The sequence below is a fragment of the Pteropus alecto genome, unplaced genomic scaffold (genome assembly GCF_000325575.1).
Source record: "Pteropus alecto unplaced genomic scaffold, ASM32557v1 scaffold20, whole genome shotgun sequence".
Taxonomy (NCBI): domain Eukaryota; kingdom Metazoa; phylum Chordata; class Mammalia; order Chiroptera; family Pteropodidae; genus Pteropus; species Pteropus alecto.
In genome coordinates, this window is record NW_006436298.1 from 2,015,903 (window position 1) to 2,026,627 (window position 10,725).

At 33.0% G+C, this 10,725-nt stretch overlaps 1 non-coding gene across 1 annotated transcript; it reads left to right on the forward strand.

Moving 5' to 3' along the window:
* Positions 1–975: 975 nt before the first annotated feature.
* Positions 976–1,094, forward strand: LOC112480875. The gene has a single exon (XR_003046776.1). It is a non-coding gene; the product is annotated as a 5S ribosomal RNA (ribosomal RNA).
* Positions 1,095–10,725: the final 9,631 nt, after the last annotated feature.

A 10,725-nucleotide genomic window follows, 5' to 3' on the forward strand; every position in this document is an offset into this window, starting at 1 on the left:
TTCAAGTGCTAGTTTATGGGTTTGGATTTTCTCTATTAGTTTTCTGTTTTGAATATCATTGATTTCTGCTCTAATTTTTATTATTTCTCTTTTTCTTCTTCCTTTGGATTTAATTAGTTTTTCTTTTTCTATTTGGCTAAGGTGGAAGATTAGATAATTGATTATAGATCTTTATTCTTTTCCAATACATGCAATCAATGCTACAAATTTTTCTTTAAGCACTGTTTTTGCTGCATCCACATATTTTGAATAAGTTTTGTTTTAACTTTTATCTAGTTGAAATATTTTTAAATTTCCCTTGATATTTCCATTTCAGCTCATCTGTTATTTAGAATTGGGTTGTTTAATCTCCAAGTATTTTTGTTTTTCTAGATATTATATTTTTCTATTATCAATTTCTAGTTTAATTCCACTATAGTCTGAGAACAGACATTACATGGTTTCTATTCTTTTAAATTTGTTAATGTATGTTTTATGACCCAGAAGATGGTCTATCTTGGTGAATGTTCCATGTGAGCTTGAGAAGGAATGTATATTCTGTGGTTGCTGGATAAAGTAGTTTTTAGTGGTCCATTATATCTAGTTGATTGATGATGCTATTAAGTTCAACTACATTCTTTCTGATATTTAAGAGTGGATCTGGCCATTTCTGTTAGAGAAGTTTTGAAATCTTCAAGTTTGGCCTGGACTCATCTATTTCTCCTGGCAGTCCTACCAGTTTTTGTCTCACATATTTTTACACTCTATTATTAGGTGCATATACATTAAGTGCTGTTGTACGTTCTTGGACAATTGAATTATCTTTATGTAATGCCCTTCTCTCTTTATCTCTGCTAACTTTCCTTGCTTTGACGTTGCTCTGTCTGAATTTAACATAGCTATTCTTGTTTTCTTTGAATAAGTATTAGGATAGTATGTTTTTCTTCATCCATTTACTTTAATCTTTCTGTTTTCATATTTAAAATAGTTTTCTTAGTCTACATCTGTGCCACCCTGAACATGCCTGATCTCATCTGATCTCGGAAGCTAAGCAGGGTTGGGCCTGGTTAGTACTTGGATGGGAGACCACCTTGGAATACCAGGTGCTGTAGGCATTTAAAAATATAAACAAACAAATAAATAAAATAGGTTTCTTATTGTTGAATCTTGTTTTTTTTTTTTTATCCATTCAGACAATCTCTGTCATTAATTGATGCATTTAGACCATTAACATTCTAAGCAATTATTTTCGTAGTTGGATATTTATCATATTTATTACTGCTTTTTATTTGCTGCCTTTGTTCTTTCTTCTTACTTTGTCTTCTACTCTTTTCCTATCTTTTGTAGTTTTACATGGAATCATTTTATCTGAATTCTTAACATATCAGTTATATTTATTTTACTTTTTTAGCGATTTCCCTAGAGTTTGCAGTATACATTTATGACTAATCCAAATTCACTTTTAAATAACATTATATCCCTTCACAGATATTGTGGATAATTCATAACAATAATTCTAATTTTTCTCTTTCATCCCTTGTATTATTATTGTCATTCATTTCACTTATATGTAAGCTTATATAAGTATATATAAATACATTGTTGCCATTATTATTTTGAAAAAAAAACTGTTATAATTAGATCAATTTATAAGAAAAATATTTTTATTTTTATTTTCATTTCACTTACTCTTTCTCTTATGTTCTTCCTTTCTTTATGCAGATCTGAGTTTCCACCTATATTATTTTATTTCTCCAAAGAACTTTTAGAATTGCTTGCAAGGCACATCTACTAGCAGAAAAATTCCCTAAAATTTTGTTTGAGAAAAACTTTTTTTTCTTTAATTTTTTCCAGGACAGTTTCATAGGGTATATAATTCTTGTTTGGTGTCTTTTTTTTCCTTTCAGCATTTTACATATTTTACTGCCTCTCTTCTTGCACAGTTTCTGAGTTGAATGTAATTCTTATATTTGCTCCTCTATAGATAAGATGTTTTTCTCCTCTGGCTTCTTTCAGAATTTTTTCTTTATCTTTGACTTTCTATAGTTTGAAGTTATGCCTAGGTATAGTTTGCTGTTTGTTTGTTTGTTTTGGCATTTATCCTGTTTGATGTCTTCTGCATATTCTTGATGTATGGTTTGGTATCTGATATTAGTTTGAGAAAATTCTCAGTTGTTATTGTTTCAAATATTTCATCTCTTTCTTTTTCTTTCTCTTGATAGTACCTTCACTTGTACATTACACATTTTGTAGCTGTCTTATACTTTGTAGATATTCTGGATTTTTATTCAGTATGTTTCCCTTTGCTTTACAGTTTTGGAGATTTTTATTGACTATTCTCATATTCATTAATTCTTTCCTTAGCTATGCGTCATCTTCTAATAAGCCCATTGAAGGCTTTCTTAAGGGGTGTTATAGTGTGTATGTTTCTTTTTTTATCTCTAGCATTTCTTTTTATTTCTTAGAATTTCCATCTCTCTACTTACACTGCCCATCTATTCTTGTCTGCTGTCTAGTTTATCCTTTAGAGCCCTTAGCATAGTAAGCTTATTTTTTTAATTACTTTCTGAAAATTCCAGTATCCCCCTGGCCCCACAACATGTCTAATTTTGTTCTGATGCTTGCTCTGTCTTTTTGAACTGTGTGTTTTATCCTTTAGTATCCCTTATAATTTTTTCTTGATCCCTGAGCATGATGTCCTGGGTAAAAAAAAAAAAAAAACCTACTATAAATGTGCTTTTATTAATGTGGTGTTAAGTTGTGGGGGGAAGGGAAGCATTCTATAGTCCTATGATTAGATCTGTGTTTTATTAAGCCTGTACCACAGAACTGTGAACTTCACAAGTGCTTCTCTTTCCTGTCTTTAGATAGAATAGGATGTTTAGATTTGTCTGGAGTTGGGTATATATCTCTCCTCTCAAATGGAAGTCTAAAGCTTGCTGGAATTGGGTATTTCTCTTCTCCTGGTCAGTTAGGCTCTAATAAAACCCCAGCTAGTTGGGCTCTGGTTAAACAGTTTCCCCTGAGGCAGATCTTATTAACAAGAACCTAATGATCTGGCATTTTTAAAAATGGTTCTTTTTTTTCCCTTCCCCTCCTAGAAACACAAGCTTTTTCTCCAGTGTTCACTGAGAACCTGGTAGAGCAATATGTTAATTCATAAAAGTACTGGGGGCATCCGATGACTGGGTCCCTTTGGAGTATTTACTCCTCACTGGGACTGCAGCAATTTGTCAATTACATTTCACATTTTCCTACCCTGACAGTGGTGCCCACCCAGGTGTACACTTGTGGGTTCCTGCTCAGTTAAGTTGTGATCCTCTGTATATACCTGTCTCTCCAATTCTGAGGACAGCGGTTTGCCCGCACTACTCTTATGGATTTAAGAAGAGTTGTTGATTTTTCAGTCTATTAAACTTTTTACTTATCGTTAAGATGTGGTGTTGACTTCCAAGTTTCTTATATGATGACCCTTGTGTACCATCCAGTTTAAGTTTTTTTTTTTTTTTCTTTTAGCATGACAAACAGATCCAGGTCTCAGCCATTCTCCGTCTAATCCAAAGCTGAGGATGTTTATCCTGTAACTTGCTGTCAGATATCTCCTCCTTAGCCAGAGTAGCTCTTTGCAGGCCTGCTGTATCATTTCAATAATTTTCTAACTCATCCTGTGATGGTACACAGAACACTGAGAGTCAGCCTAAGAAAAAGAGGAGCTGAGAAATCCACATTTGACTGAAGAGAGAGTTAGCTTAGGGATATTTGATTAGATATTCCCCCTTATCCATTTCTAAACTACCACCAGAGAGGCACACTCTAACTCTAGTACCATGATGAAGACATGGACTTTTCTAAGGGGCTTTCAATTTTCTTGGCTTCATTAACTGGATCTATAATTCATAGAACGATGTTCCTAACACCTCCACTCCAACCTATTTATAAGATTATGATGATGAAAAGCCTACATGAAATATGTGTTTTAAGAAGAAAGGAATGAAAAACTTTATATATATATACAATCTAAGTTAAATTGTTTTACTGTTTGACTTGGTCTCTGATCTAGATAAACTTTATGTCTTTGTATAGTGAATTTTCTTGGTTATTTTGCTACCTAATTTGGAGAAAATTAAAATTTTCTCATTTAATTGAGATTTTATCCCTTATTTAAGAGCTTTCCTACAGAGAATTGTTTTGGTATGACAGGAAGAAATTCATTCAGGGGCAATACCTGGTGCTTGCAGGTGCTATTGTTAAGGCTGCATATATTTTTTGCTCTGTTTTTCTAAAAAATGATTCTTGAGGATAAAATCTCTCCTAGGGTAGGAGTGTCTGCCTTTCTACATTTCAAATAATGCTTTTAACCACACTTTACTAGGTTTGAATACTTCTGTTTTGATTTAGGATAGAGTTTACTGATGCCTGGGTCATAGCAAACTTTAATGGGAAGCTAGTCAGAATAAAGACTGGCCACTCACAGACTCTTCTGTTTGTTGTAACTTCACACTTACAGAATGACATTCTTTCACTGAAGCAAAAGCAGCTTCTACTAGTGGGTACAGAGAGGCCAATAAAATACTTTCTTCACTGTATTCCATAAAAATATCCACCTCCACATTTAAGATTTTAAGAGGATTTTCTTCATCCATTTCATATAATACTGAATTGCTTTTGCAGAAATAGGAGGTATATATTGGCAATGGAATAATTCCTTCAGTATGATACCATCTTCATTATGCCTGGGAGAAATTTTTCTATTCAGCACCTGGTTTTCACCACATTCTAATTTTAATGTTAAAGAAGGTTCTTCACTATCGCCCCCCAACTCCCAACTTTGGAAAATTCAATCAGCTCCTGATACATAGATTTTGAATACTATTCTCCTGTCATCATTTCTGTAAGTTTTTGAGCCTGGTTAAAATGAATAAAGTAGAGATTAGGCAGGTGAGAAGTTGAATGATCCTTCAGGCAAAGAAAATAACAATAATAGTCTCCGAAGTAAATTGTCACATTAGATAATATGTTCTTTGGCATGTTCTAAGAAATATAATGAAAGATTTTAATAATAGCTGTATGTAGAATTTAAGAAGCTGGTAATAATCTACTAAAGTAGTGTCCCCTTATTCACAGAGGATACATTCCAAGACCCTTTGTGAATGCCTGAAACTGAAGTTACTACTGAAATTTATATACACCGCTTTTTCCTATACATACATATATACTTATGACAAAGTTTAATTTATAAATTAGGCACAGTATTAGCTTAAGAACAATAACTAATAATAAAGTAGAACAATTATAACAACATATCGTAATAACAGTTATATGAATGTGGTCTTTCTCTTTCTCTCTGATAACTGATCTGGTATTGAAAATGGTTTCAAAGGAACTAAGGCACAAGCAACATATACAGTGTGGATATGCTGGACAGAGGGATTCACATACTAGGCAGGACAGAGTGGGATGGTGTGAGATTTCATCACACTACTCAGAATGGTGTGCAATTTAAAATTTATAAATTGTTTATTTCTGGAATTTTCCATTTAATATTTTTGGACCATAATTGACCACAAGTAACTGAAAACAAGGAAAGTAAAACTGTAGATAAAGGAAGACTACTGTAGTTTACTTTCTATGTTAGTATATATTTTTACCTAGATTTACTGTTCATAAATTTATACAATGAAAACTTTTACTAGCTTTAAAACTTTCATCCATATTATATAGATGGGAAAAATTATTTCAATCTCAAATGTATTTCCTTAAAATTCTAAATGTTTTGTTCTCTCATCTAATAGTAATAAAATTTGCAGCCAATAATAAACATGCTGACCGAAGTAAAGAAAAAAATCCATAAATCTGTAGGTTGAATTTAGCAAGGGTTAACACAATGAAAAGCATATGATTTAATAATGTCCAATATTAAAGTGAAAGTCATCTGTTGACATATTAAGCATTTTGCCATATAAGGAAGAGGAACATGTGCATGATTTTCCCCTATGAAATCCTGTATAAAAAACTCAAAGTTGAGTTCACATACTATGTAAAAAGATTTAGCTTCTTCAAAATAACTGTATTTTTGAAATTCTGTTATTAAATTTTAAAGGAAGTTATCTTTTTTTAAAGATATGATCACTGTCTTGAGACAAGTATTCTGCAAAAAATTCTAAAATATTATTATTAATAATCTTGTAAGTAAGAATAAATCGAAAATTATTTTTTCAATTCCTCGATCTTCTCCATTCATCAGACTCCTCTCTTCACTTGTTTCTTTCAGTAGGCTCATAGTGAGAAGAAATAATAAAGGGATAATATTTTTCCATGTGCACTTCATAGAATACCACATCAATTTGGCTTGAGAAGTCACATTACTTTCTTCATGAATTTATTATATTTTATATACATTTCTAACAGGTATTGAAAAAAATTCACACTCTGCTAACAGAAAGGCCATATTTCACAGCTAGAAATGGGGGGTAAATGGAGGGTTACATTTCACTGGAACAAATACATATTTAAGCTAGTAATTACCATTTATAGTGCTGTCCTTAAAATGTCTTACAGCCCCCTGGCTCTCCTACACACTATTCATGCTAATTCTCAGACAAGAATTTCCAAATGAAAACAAACCTTATAAATCTTTCAAAGTGGTCATGAAGATACTCTTTGTGAGACTAAAAATCATTAAATTGACAGTGATAATACTGTGTGTATGGACATACCTTAAATGCATGGATCTATATCATTTAGTAACAGGAACTCAATATATTATATAAGTAGCAAGCACTGTACAATTATTTCTACTATAAAGAGGGAGAGACAAATTGCCAAGAAGGTTATTGCCATAAAGCCATACAAACAGAATTTTGTGTATTTCCCAAAGACTACCTGTCTAAACCATGTTTGCTGTGGAAAATATAGTGATGAAAAAAATTACTAATTATTGAATGCATACTAGGAGCAAGTAGAGTCACCAGGTTCTTTATCTTTGGAATTTTGATTTTAAATTCAAAGCCAGTCACATTTCATTAAACCTTAAAACTATAAGTATATTTTATTATCTTCACACCTCAATTTTAGTGTATATGTGGTAAAAATTTATATTTTATTAACCTGTGTAGTACCAAACACTCTTCTCAGTCCCTTCCTTGGTGATTTATATTGATGAAATTCTAATAACAACTTGTTTATTCACTAATGCTAAGAACATTGTCATATGACAAGAACAGCTCATAGATAATTATCTAGTGTTTGAACTTGAAGACTAATATTTGTGGGCCTCAATTTTTTTATCAATAAATTGAAAGTATTTGATTAGTGTATTCCTAGGACTCGTTCCAGTCAAATATTCAAAAAATGTTTAATTGTGTTGTTTCATTCATTATTCATCTATATTGGAGAGTAATAATCATACTACTTCCCAGTCAAAAAGGAAAAGCAATATTACTCTCTCTTGCACATTTCAATTCTTCCTTCACCCCTTTCACAAAAAGCAACTTCTATTCAATTGACAAGTCTATTTGTATTTGATGATATAATACATCCATGTGCTACATATCAATGTTTCAGTGACAGACTGCATATACAACAGTGGTCCATAACATTATAATGGAGCTGAATTTCTTGTAAGAAATGGAAAGATATATGGTTCAGGAGGAATTTTTTCTCTGATAAGAACAATATCTTTGGAGTTTGTCAAGAGATTTCCTCTCACTCAAACTCTCAATTCTGAATGCACAGATTATATATTAATTAGTCAGCCACTAACCTGTTTCTCCACCACTATCTATACAGAAGTCCTCCCAGGTCCAGCCTGATGGTCTTCAGAGAACATTACTGTAAATTCTTTGTTGAGGGCCTAAAACTCTGTACAAGGGCACAGGTCCATTGGAGCTACTTTAAGAAGTACAGATACTACTGCTTTAGTAAAAACTTTCTGCGGCAATATGGAGCCAGCCTGTCCCTGTACTTTGGAAATGTTTTCAAGTTGTAACTTTCAGGCAGTCTCCAACCTTTTTGGCACCAGGAACTGGTGCTCCTGTGAGAATCTAATGCCTGATAATCTGTGGTGGCCCTGAGCTGGTGATGCTAGCACTGGGGAGTGGATGCAAATACAGACAAAGCTTCACTTGCTGCCTGCCGCTCACCTTCTGCTGCGTGACCTGGTTCCTAACAGGCCATGGACCAGTACCGTTCTGCAACCCATCCTGATTTGTTATCCCTGCTGATTTTCAGCCCACCTTTAATTTCATGCTGACAGTCACTGTTATTGTGATCTATGCCTTACCCAACCAGCTTCTTTATATTTCCACTCAGTCCAGCCCACCATCCCTGTTCATGGAGAAGCACTGACTGCTTCAGTGTTCTATTTTTGACCCTTTTGGAGGGAAGCAGGGGGAAGTCTTGTGGAACAATATTTGTAAGTCTATGGTAGTATATGTTAATGTCATAGGCCTTCACATTCACTCACCACTCACACTGAATCACCCAGAGCAACTTCTAGTCCTGCAATCTTCATTCATGGTAAGTGCCTTAGATAGATGTATCATTTTTTATCTTTCATACCATATTTTTCTGGTAACTTTTCTATGTTTAGATGTGTTTAGATACAGTGTTTAATACAGTAATATGCTGTACAGATTTGTAGCCTAGGAGAAATAGGCTATACCATATAGTCTAGGTATATAGTAGGCTATACCATCTAGGTTTGTTTAAGTACCATGTAGAGTTGTGAAAGTCACACAAAAGTGAAATCACCTAACAACACAGTTCTCAGAATGCATCCCTGTTTTTAAGCAACACATGACTGTATATTGAATCAAAACATTCCAGTACCACAGGTTTATCTCTGAAACATAGTCCCATCCAAACCACTTGAATCAATAATAGAAAAAGAAAAGGTGATTTCTTGCAGAGATGCTGGCAAAAAAAAAAAAAAAAAAAAAGCACATATTATTACTTTATTTTGGCAAATAAAACAGAAAAAGAGATCGTATTTTACTGAATATCAACAATTACAATCTAGTATCATTATTATATTACAAGGAATATTTGCTATGGAAAAAGATGTACTAAATTCCCACATGTACAGAAGATATTACTTATCTTAAAATAATTAAAATCCAAGGTTACAGTAAGATGTTTAATAACAGAATTTTACTTTGATAATAATTTTAAATTTCAATAAAAAAGCAATAAAGAAATACTAGGACAACACTCATTTATAGGCACTAAGAAATTCTTCCAGTGTGTAAATCAAAAAAAAAATTTATTGTGGTTAGTAAACTATCACTTTATTTTGAGAAAAGAACATTTCTTTATCCAGTTTCACCATTCCCTATGCACCACAACTTAAAGTCCTCTCTGTAAAACCCAGACATTTTCAGAGAACATTTCAGAAAAATACACTCCTCCTTAGTAACGTGGACATTGTGTATGTAAGATTTCATTCTGGGCCTTTCTTTCTCCACTTTAAACACTGATGCTTAGTTTATCGAACAGCAAGCAAAACTTTTAGCCAGGATATCTGACTTCAGGAAGTAGTTTTATATTTTACTAATATTCTAACAATTTACCTTGTTCTAATGCTGCAAAACAGTTTAGCTCGTAATCATTTATGATAGTGTTTGCTGTTTCGTGATAAATTTATCAATGACAAAATTACACAATGCACCTTCTAGAAGCACAGGCCTATTATTTGATACAGGTTAACTCATTTGGTAAACAGAAAAGGAAACAAAATAAATTATATTTATATTCCTGTTTCACACTTAGAGTTTGTTATATAAATGAGCCAAAGATGGCTCCTGTGTATTGTCTTAAAATGGCCACATGTTGTTTACTTCTTCACAGCAGCCATGACTGTTAGCCCAAAGCTGATCTGTGTCAAACTCAAATTTTTATATATCAAATTATTTTAATGCAGTCCAAATTAATATATTTTTGTCATTTAGAGTCTATCTACTTTGCATACCCCTCAAAAATGCACCAACATCTCATATACCATAGATAAGACAAACCCTGTGGCTGTAAAAGACCCCAAATTACAGATGCCCTTTGGAACTCTGACCTGGAACTCCCCACCCTCCTGCTGAGTGATATCATGGAAACACACTTGCCTCTTCTCTGATTTTCCTTTCTCCCAAGGAAGTCCAGTCCCTTGCTCTATTCCCCTTCTTGGTGCTGTTCTCTTGCCACTGTCCCTGAAAAGTTTTTTCCTGGGAGATATTGTCCCCATCATGCAAGCCTGACCAAGTACTCACCAATAAACCTTGTCATGTCTTACTGTCTTTCATTCTCCTGTCTGTTTCTTCATCAATTCCAAAATCCCCAAGCTTACCCACATGGTACTATACTCATTTCAAATTACATAATTTCTAGATCTTGATCCAATATTCAGAAACTAAGATGATGAAGAAAACATAATTCATTTAATTAAAATACAACTTGTGAGCTTCTAGGTGAAAAAAATATGTATGTTAGCCATTTAAGAAAAATTTTAAGACAATAATAACTTGTACTTGTTTATTGTCTGGCAATTCCTTGAAGGAACAGCCCAAGGGTAAATATTTTGCTAGGGAAGTTTTGTAAATATTTAAAATTATAAAATGAACACAAAATAAATCCTTTCTTTTTTCTCATAAATTTCAAAAAGAAATAGAGGAACTAGGAGAATGACGAGGAGAAGAAAGGAGAAAAACAAACACTACCATTATACGTAAATGTAAGATCAGTAAAACTGAAGGAGTTATT